Source organism: Anopheles moucheti, chromosome 2, assembly GCF_943734755.1.
Source record: "Anopheles moucheti chromosome 2, idAnoMoucSN_F20_07, whole genome shotgun sequence".
In the NCBI taxonomy this organism is placed as follows: domain Eukaryota; kingdom Metazoa; phylum Arthropoda; class Insecta; order Diptera; family Culicidae; genus Anopheles; species Anopheles moucheti.
Window position 1 is genome coordinate 27660874 of NC_069140.1, and position 19062 is coordinate 27679935.

Here is a 19062-nt window from a genome sequence, read left to right on the forward strand (position 1 = left end):
CCCCTATCTCCTAGCCGAGCGGACGTATTACGGTGACACGCAGTCGAGGAATGTTCTGCGGTGCTTTAAATTCCTGCTTCCAGCCCATCCGAACCCCATGTAAGGCGGATTCGCAACAAGACGGAAAGAACTCATCCATGAACCGACCGCAAAACCCCCAAAGACCGGACACGCACACCATTCGCGCGGCACTGTTTTGTTTTTGTTTTTTGTTTTCGTTGTTCTTTGCGCTTTCTGCATGATTCCCATGCGACGGTGATGCACGAGTGCGTTTTTTCAACGTGAGAAAAATTAAAGGTGGAAGTGATTGCCTTACTAAGGCGCTGGGCAACAAATGCACATTGCGATGTTGCAATATCGTGACGGGTGCACCGATGGTGGCGGTGGTGGTGGTTGATGCTGGTTCGTGTTGGCTGGGAAAATGCCGGAAGGGCGAATGCTAGACGATGGTCACTCATGATGCCCTCTTCACATTCTCAATCAAATGCTGGAGCTGCTGGTTATCTTTTGCAATATTGGCATGGCTGGGTGTGCTTGACGATGTGACTGGGGCTTATGTTTATAAGGCACTAACAGACAGCAATGAGAAATAAAAAAAACATCAACACAGACAACATACAGCTTTAGAGCGCATCAAATAGCGAGACGGTTCGTCATTCGCCAGACAGAATAGTACAAAAAAAGCATCCAATTTCAATTTAAACTCCGTACAGTAGAGAAGGGCCATGCACAAATTGAATGGCCCACAAAAAAACATAAGTACACTCAAACAGGAATTCGTTATGTAAAAGAAGAATGTACGAGTTTCCGAGATCTTTGACAATTTTTGTACCCAAAGTTATATGTATTATGCATTAGAAGCTTAAGTTTAAACAAATCTACATAAACCTTACCATCAACTCCAGCATGATGAGCTTGATAGTTTTAGATCTCAACACAAACATCATGAATTTCCTTCTTACTAAGAAGTTTCAATTTTTCTCTTAAAACACCATAAACATTTTTTTATCGTGCACTAAATTTCAAGATATTAAGTTCATTAAGTTAAAATAAATTAATTAAGTAAGTTTAGTTCAAATGAGAAATACCAATAATGAAGCTGAATTTCTCGAACATTATTACTATTACTATTTCTATTACTACTGGTTCTTCCTACACGAGAAAAGTATAACCTACCGTTGACTCACGGTTATTAACAACTTTTACAATATCTCTCCTATACGTTTCGAAGGATTATCTATCCACAGGAATGGAAGGAAATCGCTAACAGACCGTAATTAAATAGATTTCAAGGTGGATAATATTGGGTATCCTGTCCCTGCTCCACTTGAGAGTAAATATGTGCATAATTTGTGACACACCATTACATGCCCCCTTTACATATCTATATGGCCAGGAAATAGGGAGTTTTGGTTGAGCTCACTTCGGGAGAGTTGATCGCATAGACTTCCTGCAGTAGTGGGCAAATTTTAATCTACAGCGTGAGTCATGTTTGGAACAGATTCTTATGCGAATACCTAATCACTACCCTTTGTGGTCAGTCAAGCGTAAAATAATCAGCTTACCATAATGTTCTGGATGTGAAGGTAAGAGGCTTTGATTTAGAGCACATAGAGCACATAGAGGACATACAACATTTGATCCACCTCCTCACTGATAGTCATCAACAGCAAACCTCAACGTACAGAGAAAGAGTGAAGAACAACGTAATTGAACGTCGGGGTCTGTATCAGACGGAAAATTGAAACTCAACGGGAAAGCGAGCAATTAGCAGCCAGTTTCAGCTTGATGTGGACCCGTCTAACCCGTAATTGTTGCAAATTGAAGCGGTTCAATGTGATGAGACAACGATTCCATCGTTTTCGCCTTTAACAGTCCGCCAACAGCCGTCTCCAGTTTCAAGCCGCATACTCTCTGCAGCTAAGAGTCGATTGTGCTCGTTGGTTCTGATGTTTCACACTGCATCATCTGCACCAACATTTATATGCGCAAGTGTTTCAAGTGTTCGTTCTCGAGATATCCTTGCCAACGCGTGCCGCCTGCAAAGCATTTAGTACTGATGGAAATCAATGTCTATAAAGAAGAAAAAGCATTCGCTCGCCTCTTGAAGGCTACCCAGAAAAAAAAACAGAATGCCATTGGATGATGGACAATTAAAATGGACCAAAAACTTTTCACGCCCGCTAACAGGCAGGTTATTGGAGGCACCCGCTCAAGAAGCCGCTTTGCCTGTCCGAACAGTTAAAAGAAGACGAGATCATTTAACGTTGAAGCAACAAAAAAAAACACACAGGCTGACGAACTGGCCATGCAATTACCATTTTATTGAACATTGGGTGAGGGTGTACGGTTGCAAAGGAGAAACCAAAAAAACACAAACAAAAAAAGACATCGCTAAGGTTATTTCAATTTTCTTTTTAAATTGTAGCTTTAAATGCCATTTACGCTACGCTCAGCATTGCCATTATTATGGCCATCTGTATTTCTCAATCGTTAATGGTGCAGAAAGAAATTCGCTTCATTTAAATGCATGACCCTGTAGGGTTTATTTATAGATTTTAGTAAACTGGATAACTTCAATTCCAGCAAGTATTTAATTAAAATTTCCAAAAAATGTGACACACAATATATTGCACTAACTAACCACATAAGTTCCATCATTTTCCCTAGTTCTCGTGTCATGTTAAAAATGTTTGGCGTTTTGGCCCTGTTTATGTTTTGGCACGGGGAAATGGAAAAGTTTGGGGGCTAAAAATAAAACTTTCCGCTTCTGTTCGACGGATAGCATGGCATCACGCAAGGCAAGCATAATTGGAACAAAGCAAGAAATTACACTCCCAAAAAAAACCAACCAAACGATCTGCACACTCATTCTTCACGCGACATCACCAAACAACTCCAAAGCGAAAGGATTCGTGGGTGAATCCTTTTTGGGTGGGAATGAAAACTTTCCCGAAACTTACTCCCATTCATATCCATACAAAACACGAGGAAACCCCATATTCCCCAACTGCTGTGTACTTCAGGTCACCAGACTTAACAAACCATGTCAAAAAAGTTGTAAACCTTTGCCTGTTCACATTTTTTTTCTTCCCTCACTGCACACACCCTTCCGGTAGGGAAACGGAACCAAACTATCTAAACCCTGCTGCTCAGTAAACAGGGGACACGGTGTGATAGCTTTCCGCATGAAAGGACTATAAATTCCTCGGCAAACGGGGGAGTTACTACGACGGAAGCAGCACGGGACATCGTTCATGCATATTCTTCTGTCAAACCTTTGGGGAAGCAAGACAACGGTGTCGTGACCAGCACACCAGACAGAATTCACCGTAAATCAATTGACGCAGCCTTTATAGACCTCGAAAAGATACCGAAAACGGTGGAAAACAATATAGTTTATGCCGAGTAACTTAACTGTAGTAAGTATATATTAATGCCTGATCGATTATTCACGACCATTACGGGGTATTGTAACTAAGCAGAAAGTTAAATAGCTTTGTTTATGCCGTCATAATCGCGACACAAAATGGGGGTGTGTTTCGATGCAGTAGAGCTATGTAACCAGGTTGTTAGCATAATGACTGGCATTGAGTTTAAGAATATAGCAATACATAATTGCATCAACTGGAGCGAAAAAAAACTCGTCGAACACAAAACAAATGTACAAGAAAGAAAAATACGTCACTCGAATCATTAAATAATAATAAAATTGCTTACCTTTATAAAATTTGCTCCGATTTTAATGATTCTTTAAAATAGATACATCACTGCTGCACCTTAGTTATTCCATTGCGTACACTTTTCGTACTTGATCCTCTTGAATATGATCACATTACACATTACCATCGGATCAGACTGGGATTTATTTCCTTCCCAAAATTCACTCTGCATAAATCTCCATATTTTGTCACTTTAGTAACTTCACTACTTTAACCTAATCGCACCCAACAAATACAAAGTGGAAAGATCACTGACAGCTCGCAGCACATGAGATACAACACTACATCACTCGTTAGGCGCATTAAATGTATCTGCCTAAAACATATCTGCTTCCAATCTCTTTCCGACTCCGATTCTGCCGATCGAATCGCATCCGAAACACTTCTTTTACCGATTATTAACAAATTGCACGTACGGTTCAGCTACGAAGTGGAAGTAACTGACCAGATTGGTGGCGGGTTACTCGTTATCCACCAAGAATGCGGAGATCAGTATTGGGCGCTTCTCATCAATTTCGTGCCTCTTCACCCCTTCGTGCACCCCGACCATCGCAGCTTCCTGGCTGTATATGGTATATGGCGAGATGCGTTCTTACTTGATCTTACTTTTTTCTCTCCCCTTTCCAAAACCACACCACGATCAGCTCGTAATTCGATCACTTGATTTGCTCCGTACCTCATTAGCGCATCATCTGGCCCATGAGGGCATTACCACCGTGGTTGGTTCCGTTTGTTTGGGTGTATGATTTATTGCTTCCAACACTATTGATCACCAAACACCGCACAGCTACTCACAACACACCCAAATACCAAACGAAAAGATGATGTAAATCAGCACGGCACTAAACAGCGCAAAGCACAGCAATACTAGAAACACCATCCTGCACGCCGGTTATCCTTTCGTCTACGGCGGAAATCCACACATCCGAAATCCACGATCACTCGCCAAGACACTTCGATTGCGAATGCGGAACGGTACGCGATTTGTGCGCTACTGAACGAATCGCAACGTGTATTTTCCACCAACCCAAAACATAAAAGGTGCTTATTATTTCCCAACCCGGGCATGGGTTGCGTTGTTGAACCGGTGTCGTTTTGACATTTGACAGTTACTACGGCAACGCATCGTTTTACTATATTGCGGGCGTGTTCCGTGCCAGACGGCAGGCCTATACACCACCACACCGCACGTAAACAAACTTCGCTCCCATTACCCAAACTATGGCGAAAAACAAGGAACAAACCCTTCAATTGCTGAAGAATAAAGTGTGTGCAGGGAGATATCGAGAAGGTGGGGGACGCGGGAGTCGATAAACAATTCAAAACTTCCAACAGTTACGGAACACTGACGAACGGACGGGCAGGAGGGTGAGAGGGAAAAATTATTGAGGTTAGAAAGAGGATGAGGCACTCCTGTTGGGCACAGGTGTATTCTTCCGGCAACCCCCGAACAAGGGTAAGAAAGCGTAACCAACAAAAAGGGTCCGGAATCCTTACAACAACAAAACACACACATACACACGGCAACAACTGGCCTACCGTTACGATCTAGCTGAAAAACTTTGAGCCAAGATGCGCACACACGCGTTTAGATATTCCTAAAGTACAGCCGACTATTATTTCCTTCCGTTCTAGCGCGGCTTCCTGCATATCCGGAATATTGGAGAGCGAGAAAACAAAACACATTGTTTCTTCCTGCTTCGATTCTTGAAGATAGTTGAGAAATCACTGCCGAAGAACAACCAGAATCCTTCACATCGAACAGTAATGTCCAACTACTTTCATGCAGGTAGCGCGATGCGTTGCCATAGTAACTCGTCCGCATGGTAAGACACCTGCCAGCGTTGATTGATATTGTTGTACGGGCAGCTTAACACTAGCGTCATACGGTCATAACGCACCCTGCAACCACTATTAACCTTTAACCTGTGCCACCAGAATTCACCGACACCGTTGACCATAAATTTTCCCACCTAAAACTCCGCGGCCGCGCACACCCCAAAGCACAAAAACGCCCGACAACCACTCGGGTATAACGCAACAGACCACCGACGTTCGCGCAGAGTGCGTCTTTTGTGCGTCTGCCTCGGAACAGTGTTGATTTGAAACTGACTGGTGGGACGTTCAGGGCCCAAAACATTCCCCACAAATGGGCAACGGTGCGGCGCTCAGGCGCTTCCTTCTCGGCTAAAAACAATACGCTTTGCTGTGTGTGTCTGCGCAAGTGGCTTGGTTGTTGCTTGGGCTTTCGGTGCGTTTCGTCTCCGTGTTTTTAATTCCTTTCCCCCCACCCCGGCCCTTGAATGCCCTTCGCACGGTAGGTCTAAAACGCGTTGCGCGAACCCCTCAACTATAAAGCCCTGCTGCATTCGGATCTTACGTCTGCGCCTTGTATAATTGGAGGGTGGAAGGTGGGGGTTCGTTGCTGTTCCGCACGGCGTTTGTTTTTCGTGTTGTTTTCTCCCTTTCTCTCTCTGTCTCTCTCTCTCTCTTCTCACCATGTTCGTTTGCTTTTCGCACTCTCTGTTTTCTTTTCTTTTCTTTCTTTCTTCCTTCGCTTCTTATCGCATTTTCTTTTCTATCTTCTTTTTCGCTTTTTCTCTCTTCTCTGACACACACATTTTACTACCGTCAGGGGTGTTTTCTCTTCTTTCGCAACCTCATCATTTTTGTTTTGTTTCTCCCTTACTTTTACTGTTTGCTGTTGGAGCTTTTTTTTTCCTTCTCCCGTTCTTATCTCTTCCTTCCGATCCGTTCTGCTTCATCGTGTTATTTACATCACATCATCAAATTTCTTACTTCTTGCTTATCCACATGTACTTTCTTCCATTACACTTTACTTTTTCGTCGTTTTTTTTCGTGCTTCATGCTCGACAAACGAGTATACATTACATGCGTTCTGATCTTTATTACACCCCAGCTACTCACACCATTCCTGCCCCACACCGCCTCGTGGCTCTCGACTCGCATGATTATGTTAGCAACACATGCAGTTTTGTTTTGTTTTTTTTCTTACCGTCTCTCTACTACCCCTTTCCTTCTTAGATTTGTGTTTGCACTGTAATTTCAATATAAACATACACCAAACCACCATTACCGAGCGACTATAGAGCGATCGTGCTTGTGGTGCTCCAGTAAAGGGGTAGATTCCGTCAACCTGCAGCACCTGACCCCATCTAGCCGTGCACTTGACACTCAGCTAGGGGTCGCGCTTTTTTGGCCGTTGTATCTCTCCCCTCGCTCTGGCACACTCCAACTCCTTGTCTCAATTTCTGGCTATTATTTTATCCATTTTCGACCCCAACGATCGTCCGGATCATAATGAATTGTTCGTTCTGGGGTTCATCCCTTTAAACAAAAAGCTTCTAACCGTTATTTTCACGTTCCGTTCCACACACACCCTTTCTACAAGGGTGGCCAATGGGGGTAATGTCACAGTAGCATCAACACTTCCGATTAGTGTTGGGCAGATCGGATCGGGTTCTGGGATTCGATCCTTCATCGGATTAATCCAGGATTCTAACCCTAATACTGATCCCTCTGGATTGGAATCCAAAACAGTCTGTAGCGGTTAAACTCCAGCAACCAAACATAGCATATAAACGCAAACGTAACATAACTGTCAGTCAAGCTAAAATTTGACAGTTCAGTGACAGGTGGAAATAAAACCAGAGTGGACGCACAGCGACATCAACGACAGGCAAAATCACGTGTTTTTTTTTATTTAATGCGCAAGAAATCAGAGAGTATCGCATTATTGGTGACCCCGACGTGATCGCCTGCCTGCGGAAGGAAAGTTCTAATTCATCGGACCTTTTTCCGAGAAGCTATTCGCTATTCATCGCTGTCGCATCGTGATTCACACATTATTCTGAGTCCGCCATTTTGTTAGCAAAAGCTAACCCACGTGGCAACGGCGTCATCCTCTCACCGATTGTGATTTTGATCCTGCTGTGATCCTATTGGATCCTATTACCAGCCTAGTGATGCCAGTGATGCCCAGCGACGAGAACCTGCCACCACCAGCAGCGGGTGCAGCACCTCCGCAGCACATTCAATTGCTAACACCGCCGTATATTCCGCCACCACAGAATGCTCCGACGATGCAGTCGTATCCGGAAGTATGTTCGCTCAAACTCCCTGGATTCTGGATGAACGCACCCGACAGTTGGTTCATCCAGGCGGAGGCGCAGTTCGACCTTACGCACATTCGGTCGGAAAACACCAAGTACGCCTATCTTCTTGCGTCCTTAACTCCCGACGCGTTGGATAAAGTTATAGATGTCATCCGCTCGCCACCGGAGGAAAATCGGTACACCAGTTTAAAACATGCACTGATGACCAGACTCTCGGCCAGCGAAGAACAACGCATAGGGAAGCTGCTGTACAACGCAGAAATAGGGGACTCTAGCCCATCAGAGTTCCATCGCCGAATGACGCAACTAGCAGGATCGTCGACCGATGTATCGGAAAGGTTGGTAAAGCGTTTGTGGTTAGGTCGATTGCCGAAGGCAATCGAAATTGCGATAATATCTTTAGGCGAGCGTCCAATGCGTGAAATAGTAGAAATAGCAGATAGGATTTGGGAAGCTTCAAAAGGAACCACGGTGAACGAGTGTGCTGGGTTTTCGGGAAATTCTTCGAGCCATGAAGTAGCATCTCTCCGTGATGAAATAATGGAGCTCAAGAATCAGATTCAGAAATTAGCTCTATCGCGCGATCGCGGACGTTCTCGAGGTCGATCGAGTTGTCGTGATCGTAATGTTTCTCGTGGTCGAAATCGATCAAAGACTCCTAACCTCAAATGTTGGTACCATACACGGTTCGGTAACGCAGCTACAAAGTGTGTTCCACCATGCAATTTTAAACCAAAAGTGCCAAAAAACGAGTAGGGTTACCAGATATGGCAGGGTCTGAGTGTGGCTCCCTAGAAACTTGCCGTCTTTTTGTTTTCGACAACATGTCCAAGTTAACTTTTCTGATTGACAGTGGTGCAGAAGTATCTGTCATCCCTAACAACATTTTCGGAAAAATGACGAAATCCAGTGATAGCCTTATCGCCGCCAACGGATCATCCATTGCTGTTTACGGTGTTAAGCTGCTTCAGGTCTCATTAGGTCTTCGTCGCGTATATCCTCATACTTTCATTCTTGCAGCTGTTAACCACCCAATCATAGGCGCCGATTTTTTGAAAAAACACGGATTGCTAGTGGATATAAAAAACAAAAAGTTAATCGACTCATTAACAAACTTGGAAGTTACGGCACGCATTGCCACAGTCGAAACACCCAGTCCCAAACTATTTGTCATTAATAGTAGTTTCTCAAACCTTTTGGATAATTTTCCATCTTTGACAGAGTCTCCTAATTACAACAAACCTGTAAGGCACAACATAGTTCACCATATTCATACCAAAGGTCAGCTACCAGTTTCCAAGCCTAGAAGATTAGATCCAGTTCGACATAATGCAGCCCTTTCCGAATTTCAACATATGATGGAACTAGGGATTTGTCAACAATCTTCATCACCTGTGTCCTCACCGTTACACATGGTTGCAAAGAATGATACCGATTGGCGCCCTTGTGGCGATTATCGCAGATTGAACGCTGCAACAATTCCTGACCGATATCCTATTCCCCACGTTCAAAATTTTTCGATGCACTTAGAAAACTGTAACATTTTTTCTAAGTTGGATATTGTCCGAGCTTATCACATTATACCAGTAGCTCCAGGAGACGTGCACAAAACGGCAATAACAACACCGTTTGGGTTATACGAGTTTTTAAGAATGCCTTTTGGGCTTAGAAATGCTGGTGCCACTTTCCAAAGATTTATGGATTCAATTTTCCAGGATTTAACATTTGTCTACGTCTACATAGACGATATCCTCATAGGAAGCAGTTCTCCCGAACAGCATAGAGAACATCTCTCCCAAGTGTTAAGGCGCTTAGATGAATTTGACATCAAACTAAAACCATCGAAATGTGTTTTAGGAGTGCCTGAGATAGAATTCTTGGGACACATCATTTCTAAAGATGGCATAGCTCCAGCCCCGGAAAGAGTTGAAGTTATCAGCAATTTTCCACAGCCCACAAGCCTAAAACAACTTCAGCGATTCGTAGGAATGGTAAACTTCTACCACCGTTTCATCCCACGCATTGCCGAAATTACAAAACCATTATATCAGCTAATGGCCAACTGTTCAAAAAATCAAACAGAACAGTGGTTTTGGTCACCCGAATGTGACGCTGCTTTTGAAAAGCTTAAGTCAGAGATAGCTGAAACCGTGTTGCTGCATCATCCGAGAAGCAACACTCTGTACAATATTACTACTGACGCTTCGAACGTTGCAGTAGGAGCAGTATTGCAACAATGGCACAATAATGCATGGGAACCATTAGCATTCTTTTCAAAGCAACTTTCAGAAGCCGAACGTAAATATTCCACATTCGACAAGGAGCTCTTAGCAATTTTCTTATCTATAAAACACTTCCGGTACTTCGTCGAAGGGAGAGAATTCTCTGTCCTAACAGACCATAAGCCCCTTACAACTGCTTTTACCACAAAATCTGAAAAGTCTCCACGCCAATCCAGACACATGGATTATATAGCTCAATTCACTACTGACATTAGGTACCTGAAGGGACAAAGCAACATCGTCGCGGACACGATGTCAAGAATTGGAGACACCAACAGTGTGGAAGCATTCGATTATGACACTCTGGCCACATCCCAAGGAACGGATAAGGAACTAAAATACCTCATTCAAAACCAACCATCTAACTCAAAGTATAGATTAGAAAAAGTTTTCATTAATAATCGAGAATTATATTTTGAAGGTTCAACTGGTACTAATCGCCTATACATACCAGAAGAATTAAGGTTCAATCTTTTCTGTAAATTACATGGTTTTTCCCATCCTGGAAATAGAGCTTCGAGGAAGTTAATTTCTTCTAAATATTTTTGGCCCGCAATGAACAAAAACATTAACTCATGGTGTAAAGCCTGTGAAAGGTGCCAAATCGCGAAAGTAACCAGACACACCCGTTCTCCGTTCCAAGAAATCGATATACCGAAAGGAAGATTTGATCATGTACACTTAGACATAGTAGGACCTCTTCCTCCATCAGATAACTTCACTTACCTGTTAACAATAATAGATCGGTATACCAGATGGCCAGAAGCAATTCCTCTAACAGATATAACTGCCGAAACAGTCGCAAAAACATTTGTAACACAATATATAGCTAGATTCGGATGCCCTCTTATCATTACTACAGATAGAGGAACACAGTTTCAATCTAAACTATTTACAGAACTAGCAAAGCTATTAGGCAGCAATCATTGTAAAACAACAGCATACCATCCTCAAGCGAATGGCATGGTGGAGAGGTTTCACCGCCATTTAAAAAGTGCGCTTATGGCAAACGATATGTCTGATAAATGGACCGAAAAACTACCGTTAGTGATGCTAGGCATACGATCATGCGTTAAAGAAGACTCAGGATTTTCTCCAGCAGAGTTAGTCTACGGTCAAAGTCTTAGGTTGCCAGCTGATTTTTTCGCTCCACCAGGAAAAGAACCAACAGACATAAGCGATTTTGTGAGCCGTCTTAGAAACGCTTTTAAATCCATATCCCCTTCTGTACCAAGACAATCCACTGCAAACAGTTACGTGCATAATGATTTAAGCTCATGCAAGCAAGTTTATGTTAGAATTGATAGGGTAAAAACAGGACTACAACCTCCTTATGAAGGACCTTATACAGTCCTCAAAAGGCTTAGAAAATATTTCATATTGGATATGAAAGGAAAGAATACGTCGGTAAGCATTGATCGACTAAAGCCAGCTTACAAAATGGAGTTGATAACATCAAATCCTTCGAAAAAGGTAACATTCAATCTCCGATCCCCCAGGGGGGAGTAGATGTAGCGGTTAAACTCCAGCAACCAAACATAGCATATAAACGCAAACGTAACATAACTGTCAGTCAAGCTAAAATTTGACAGTTCAGTGACAGGTGGAAATAAAACCAGAGTGGACGCACAGCGACATCAACGACAGGCAAAATCACGTGTTTTTTTTTATTTAATGCGCAAGAAATCAGAGAGTATCGCATTAAGTCCTTCAGGATCCGAAAAAAATAGGAAAGAGGAAAGATATAAAAAATCATATACCGCGTACCTAAAAATACTAATTTAGTACAAAGCGTACTTGAAATATCCTAAATTGGTATACTGTACACATATTTATTTAGCATACCGCATACTGAAATATACTGTTATAGCACGGTAGAATATACTTAAAAAATTATATATAAATATATAAATTCGAATGCAAGATTTTGTTGTTTTAATTTTCTCTTCTTCTTTGAGTAACTTTGAGTTTTTTTTCTGCATCGCCTCAGTCGTCTGCAATGCTTTAAATATCTAATGATAAAATATTAATATTTATAAATATAATATTTATATTTATAGTATTATTTATAATTTTATAGTAATATTTTTTATTTATATATTCATTATGACGGCTTTCGCCGTATTATCGACACCGTAGTGTTGAGTGGTGTACAATTTTACAAGGCATTTCCTCCTTGCAATTTGCCTTATCCCGGGCATACTCGGTTGTATTGGTTGTTGGCGTATGTATTCGCATAAAAATAAAATAATTCTTCATCTTGTATGCCGCGATTGAGGAAAATGATGAAAAATATTTTGTGTAATTACAATGCATATGACACTGCTTTTTTGTTTCCAAAGAGGGAGTCCGATCGGACTCGGAGGTTCGATCCCAAGGCGGATCCGGATCGGTCGGATCGAATCCCACATGAGAACGATTCTTCTCATCACTACTTCCGATCTGGACAAAAGAACCGCTATTCAGATAGTACTGTGATCGTGCCCTTGAGAAATTAGATCATTTTTTAAAAATTTTTTGCTGCTGTAGAAGTCAGACCACCGCAATGAGATGATTTTTTATTAGACATTAGGGTTTTGCGTATATTATCTAATTTGGATTAAACTTTATTTAGTACTTTATAATACGACCATTGATGATTTTCAAGATAGCATCACCCAAAAGATAATACTTGCTGTAAATCCCTGTCCAATGCTTGTAGAAACGTAAACACTCATCCGACAAAAGAGAAAACTGCTGTAGCTGTCATGTTGGAGCGAAAGCTAATGCTTCTTTACCAAAATTTATCGCTCATAGATCTGTAACAGAAAAAATGTGATTAAGATTGGAATAAATACAAAAAAGGCAACATTGTCAACGCTTCACAACGCTTTCACTGCTTCCTATCTTTAGCAGTAGAAAAGATAAGACAGTTTTACCTCGTTTTTACTTCGTAATCACTCTAAAGATCACAGCCTTATTTTAAAACAAAAAATTGTGGATGTAAACAGTATCGTTCCACAATTCGCTTTTACCCGTTGCGAGAAAGCGGAGGACACTTGCACACGCACACACTGTCCTCGGTTAAGCGAAAAATAATTATTATTTTTACATTTAAACATTGCTGCCATTCGCACTGCACAAACATCTCTCGCCGGTCCATTAAAACTTGACCCTCTCCCCCCGCCACGGTTGTGCATTTTTGTGCCAAAAACCAACAATTATGGTTAAACCTTCCAAAGCTGAGATGCGCGCTGATGGGTTTAGCGTTACCACCGCTTCGTCGAGGGCCGTATCGTTTTGACGAACTGTACAGAATGATGTGAAAATTTGACAAAAACCAACCACGGCAACATTAAACCCGTTTGTTGTTGGTTCGGCGGTTGGTGTTTCCCTACCCCTACCCACAATGCTCGTTCCCGTCGTAGGCTTAAACGCTAACGTTTTTGTGTGCTTCAACGTTTTCTCACCCATTCACCGCTGCAAGTGAGTACAAGCTCCTAATCAACACGCGGATCAACAGGCTGATTTTTTCCTCGTGTTTTTTTTTGCTCTTGTGTTAGATGTTTCAAGCCGAAGAATAGCACACCAAACTGAATCGAAATCTCGATTAAGTCCCATTGATAGTGTGCACTATCGTTCATCAGAACCAGCTCGGATTTCGATCCGGCAATCCGGCTCATTAGGCGTGCGAACTTGAACTATCCGTCCACCGGGCCTGTCTCGCCAGCACAGTTCAAGTTTAAGCCATGTTTACATGTGCAGCTCTTCTTGCGGTACGCAAAACGGCACCGACCACCAAACCCTACGCACCAAAAACGTGATCCACTGCCCAATCTCCATATTACTGCGTATGGTGCACCCTGAAGATGGGTCGTTTTCTGTTCGTTGTTTTGCACAAAAAAAAAACATCATAATTTTAACATTTCCAGCACAGAGGGCACACATGCGCTTTATGCAACTCACATCAGCAACTTGATGCAAGCATCCCCCCAACCATCCGTCCGTGCATGGTACTGGCCAGACAACACGACACTCAAAAGCCTGTATTTAACGAAGCAATCAATGCTTTCTCCCGCAGTGCTCAACAGTGCTGGGTCACGTTTTATGCCCTGTGGTTTCTTTTCACTGGCAATAACCGGACCGGAATGCAAACGCGATCTCCATTCCCAATATTGTTCAATACTGTCCCGTCCTGCTGTATGCATTCCAAATGGTGTGCGTGCGTTCTTTTTAACCTGAAATATGAAACATGAACCCATCAATATCAACCGAGCAGCACGCCAACGTCCATCAAATGTCAGGGTTATTAAGGTTATTTTTAATTCATTTTTAATATAGCTCTTTGGAGCTCTCGACCGGTTCGGGGCCGTTTTATGCGAATTTAATCGATGGATGCACCTTTGAAGCGTTAGTTTGTTTCTTTCCAAAGCTGATAAAAACGTTATTTTGCAACATATTAAACTATTATTCATTGCACCAGCTAGTACTGGCGTTTCCAATGATGGTACTGATCTTAATTTAAAAAATAGTTCTTATTAATTGTTTTCAAATCTTGTTATCTGTATAGTTTTCAGTCCTTTTACAAAAAAAAATTCGGCCCACCAGGTACTTTATGACTTTCTAATGCAATTCTTTATTAGCTCAGCTTTATTAATTTTGCTCTGGTCTTAAACGGAATTTACAGGTTTTAAGGCAACCCTATTATTTATTCACTTTCTGACCTTTTGGTGCGACCAAAAACACTTATTTTCCGGGCCAGGTTACTGAGACTGAACCTAAGCAAGTAGGCATTGGAAGATCCCAAAAATTTTGATGTGGGGTAATGAAGAATGTTCCATTTTTTACCACCTGTTGCCAGTTGTTATCGTGAAGCAGAACGACATTGCTTCTATTACTTCTACAATAATTTTATCAACGTTACAAAGGCTCACAATATGCAACGTGGATTTGATCCCACCAAAAAGCCAATATCAGTATGCAACCGGGAATGTTTAAGATGGTCGCCGTTGTTTACATGTGTCGTTATGAGTTTTTTCACTTCAGAATATCGTAATTTAATGTATTTTTTAGACACTTTACACATGGACACATGGACAGAGGAGACGTCGTAGGCACAAATTGCGATGAATTGATGGCGTTGATACGTCCGCCAGAAAGGCCCGGCCGGCCGTGAGCGGTTTAGAGGACTCCTGCAGCAAGCCAAGACTACGAAGACTGAGTGACTGAAGCGTAGCTGTCTTCTAGGTCCAAACTTTTTATCTCTCCCGAATGCTGATGTATGCTATCATATCATTAAAGTGCAAAAGCAAGAATTGTTGTGCTGCTTAATTGCAAAATACAACCGATTCAATTGGTTCTGGCGTGAGTTCTCTTGGGTAACGGATGAACAACTGGAGAACCCCATGCTTCTTTAGTTTCACAATCATTTATGTACTATTTTTAAAGTTTGCTATAAATTTCCAAATAGCTAGCGAAATCATCGCAAACATTTGCTTTCAGCTTTTTACGCTTAAATCAATAAATTGCAAGAAGTTACCTTACTTCAACCAACAAACATCGGCAACGAACACGGTTACATAATTTACTTCTACCCTCGTCAAGTTCCGGACAACTTTCATGCATATTTTGGCCACTTGCGGTGATTTCTTGTACGTACCTACGGAGCCATCCTCCGGGGGAGCGGGCGGGTCATTGATCTGGTTTTTTTTTTTTTGGCAAGGCTCGAGAAATGGCTCGTGTCTTCCGCCGGACACTTATTATCCCGAGCAATCAATCATCGCTTGCTGCGCTCAAACGCATCCCCTAGAAACACGAAACCATTCAGAACATTTCTCCCACCAGAGGGTGTGTGTGTATACTCTGGAACAATCAAACACACCCCCACACACACACCATTCCAAAGCCCATGCAACTACACTCGGGTAGAGCAATCTCGGCATGGGATTTAAGATTTGGACAAATTCACACAGGAACTACTCCGGCCGAACGACGAACGCATCGATTTCCCTACCGCGCCATCCTGGTAAACCTCCGGACAGTTCCCGTGTTGGGTTTCATTTTCCCGCATGCAAAAACGGTTCCCAAATCGTACGTGATCTCTTGTTTTACCGCAAAAACCGCACAACGAAACGAGAGCGGCGGGAGAAAGGGAAATAAATGTCCGTTTCCTATCGCGCGCATTGATGTTGCTTTGTTTCGGTTTTGTTTGTTTTTTTCCTGCAATCCTGACATTTGTTTTAGTGCCAATTTTAGGGCTCCAACACACCCGAAACACCCAAACGAACGGGGCATCCGTTTCCAAAATAAAGAAACGCATTACGACCAGAAAGAGCTACAAATTAACGAAACTGTTTCACAGCCGTAGGGATTCCACTGGGAACGGAAAGGTTGTCGGACTTTGGGCAATATTTGTAAGTCACACGATTAGCGAACGTTTAAATTGATGGAGCACGGGGAACACCATTGCTAAATCGTTCACAATGAGATTACCGCAACATTATGGACCTTTTTCAGCCGCAAAACGTACTGCCCTGTAGTCCCTTTTGCAGGGTTTAATAATGGAATCACTGTATCCCAGCTACGGTTCGACCTGGAGTAAACTCTTTGGCCACTTCTTTTTAACCCATTATCGGGTATTTTTTCCAGAACACCATCCGAGATTAGAAGCGCAGATCTTCCCAGAACTCCTACACACCCCGTTGGTTCAACCATTCGATGCTAATCAAGACATATTTGCCCGGTCCTCGGCCTACCTAGGGGCTACCACCAATTATTACCTCCACTAGATCTCTTTGGCTTTGGACTCGGCTGAAAGTTGGACGCACTGTTTCCCATCAAGATGTCCACCGGTCCTACCGGGGAAGCCTATCCAGTCGCCAGAACTGTGGCCGGTGTCGATTGCACCCTACCCACATTAACGATTCGCCTCGTTCCGTGTGGTTGCACAATTCTCACACCCTCCCCTCCTTCCAAACAGGGGAGACTGTTCTTCAGGGGGTCGTCGCGGCTTCACAGCAGCAGGTGTGCTTCTTCTTGACACGGGCTCTTTTGCTCGTTGCCTACACGGCATAGTTTTGCAGCGTGACCCTACGATGACCCTCCTCTCCGGCTGTTGCACGCGAACATAATACTGCTACAGGGAGATGCGCGTATAGAAAACTCCGGTGTCGTTGGCCACATCGCCACAACCGTTCTCACATGTTAATGGTTACGCGGCGCGTTTACGACGCTTGGTGTCATTCCGTGCCAGCGAGTGGCCAAATCCGCGGTACGCGTATTTGCGTAATCAACGGCGTCATTAGTGCGCGGACGTACGGAAAACATTACCGGGTGTCAGTTGGCCGGTCGGCTGCAGCAACATTTTACCGAACATGTCCCCGATGACGGGTAACGTGGTTTGGGGCGCAACGTAGTGCGCGCGTGCTGGGAACGTTGCATTATATGTCACAAACTGGCGGTGTGTAACTGTGGAACGATTTGTTCGGCATGAAGTCACTGTTTTTTCGGGACCTTTATGTTTCGCAAAATACGATTAGGCAGAGTCAGCGGCGGATCGAACGGTAGACGGAGTAGGCGATCGCTTAGGGCCGCGCCGTGTTAGGGGCCCCAAAAAATGTGTTTAATAGTAAATGTGTGTATACATAGGACCCCTCTTCTTATGCTAGAGGGGACCTCGAAGGGTACCACAAGAGGTAGTGGAGGATCACTCCCCTTGGAGGCCCAGGGCGGAATTATAAATGGAGCCTCTAATTTTAAAAACGAAGAATTGGGGGGCATTGAGGTCCTTGAAATGAGGCAAAGCTAAAGGCGCAGTAAAAAGGGGTTCCTGAACTCACTTTGAATCATCATCTTTGGAGAGGGGGCCTATGTATACACCTGTTACTACTACACACATTTCTTGGGGCCCCTAACACGGCGAGGCCCTAGGCGACCATCTACTCCGTCCACCGTTTGATCTGCCGTTGATCCCTTTTCTCTACTCAACCACGAATCCGAAGATCGAACTATTAAATAAACTATTATTAAACACACAAAAACACTGTTCACAAAATACTTCATATAAACACGTATGTACGTAAAAGCGTTTAGAAGGAAGACCAGCAGATGCTGATCGCGCCTCACAATTGCATGCAGTTTTATGCTGAGTATATAGTTTGCATGAATATACCGACGAGCAGAGCTGTGCCGGTGCCCGAAGCACGTGGACACCGCTCAGCATACGACGATACGGATAAAGAGCAGTGCAATAGATGTTAATATCACATATCACATATCAATCAGCAGATTGACTCGCGGTACTGTTTGCCTCCCACATTCCCACATTCCCACATGGTTATTCTTCTTCTTGATAACAATCTTTGTTGGGGGACAATAGAGAGCAAAATGGAACGAATTAATCACCGTTAGTGTTTAGTGTCCAGCTTACAACAGCTAGAGGAGCACACGGTCATCTCAGTCGCCATTGCATATTATTTGTAAGCGCTTTTCCTTTCGTCGAAGTCTCCGCGCATGTGCGATCGGACACGCCAGAAGCGACCGGTTTTGTGATTTCTGACACCAAGAGAGCATCCACGAAAGGAGATAACATCAATCTGATCCGCACAAGGATCCGCCATGTTTGTACATGCCGTTTGCTCACGTTATCAGTCACTGTGATGCTATTGATCAATTAGAGATCTTCTACGATTGGCTATTAGTTACACATACTATCAAACAAGGGCCCTCTCCGGAGAGCGATCGATAGAGTAAATAGCTCACCTACTGTGGGGATAATCCTCCGTCTCGTTTCATCCATCCAGTTCCTACAGTGCGTATCATAACTGTACAGCAGTTCTGTTTTTTAATTATTAGGAGTAGGAAACATGGAGTGCCACTATTTCCGAAGACATTATTCATTGCTTATTGTTCAATTATTTCGCAATAATTATATCTCATGTCGTC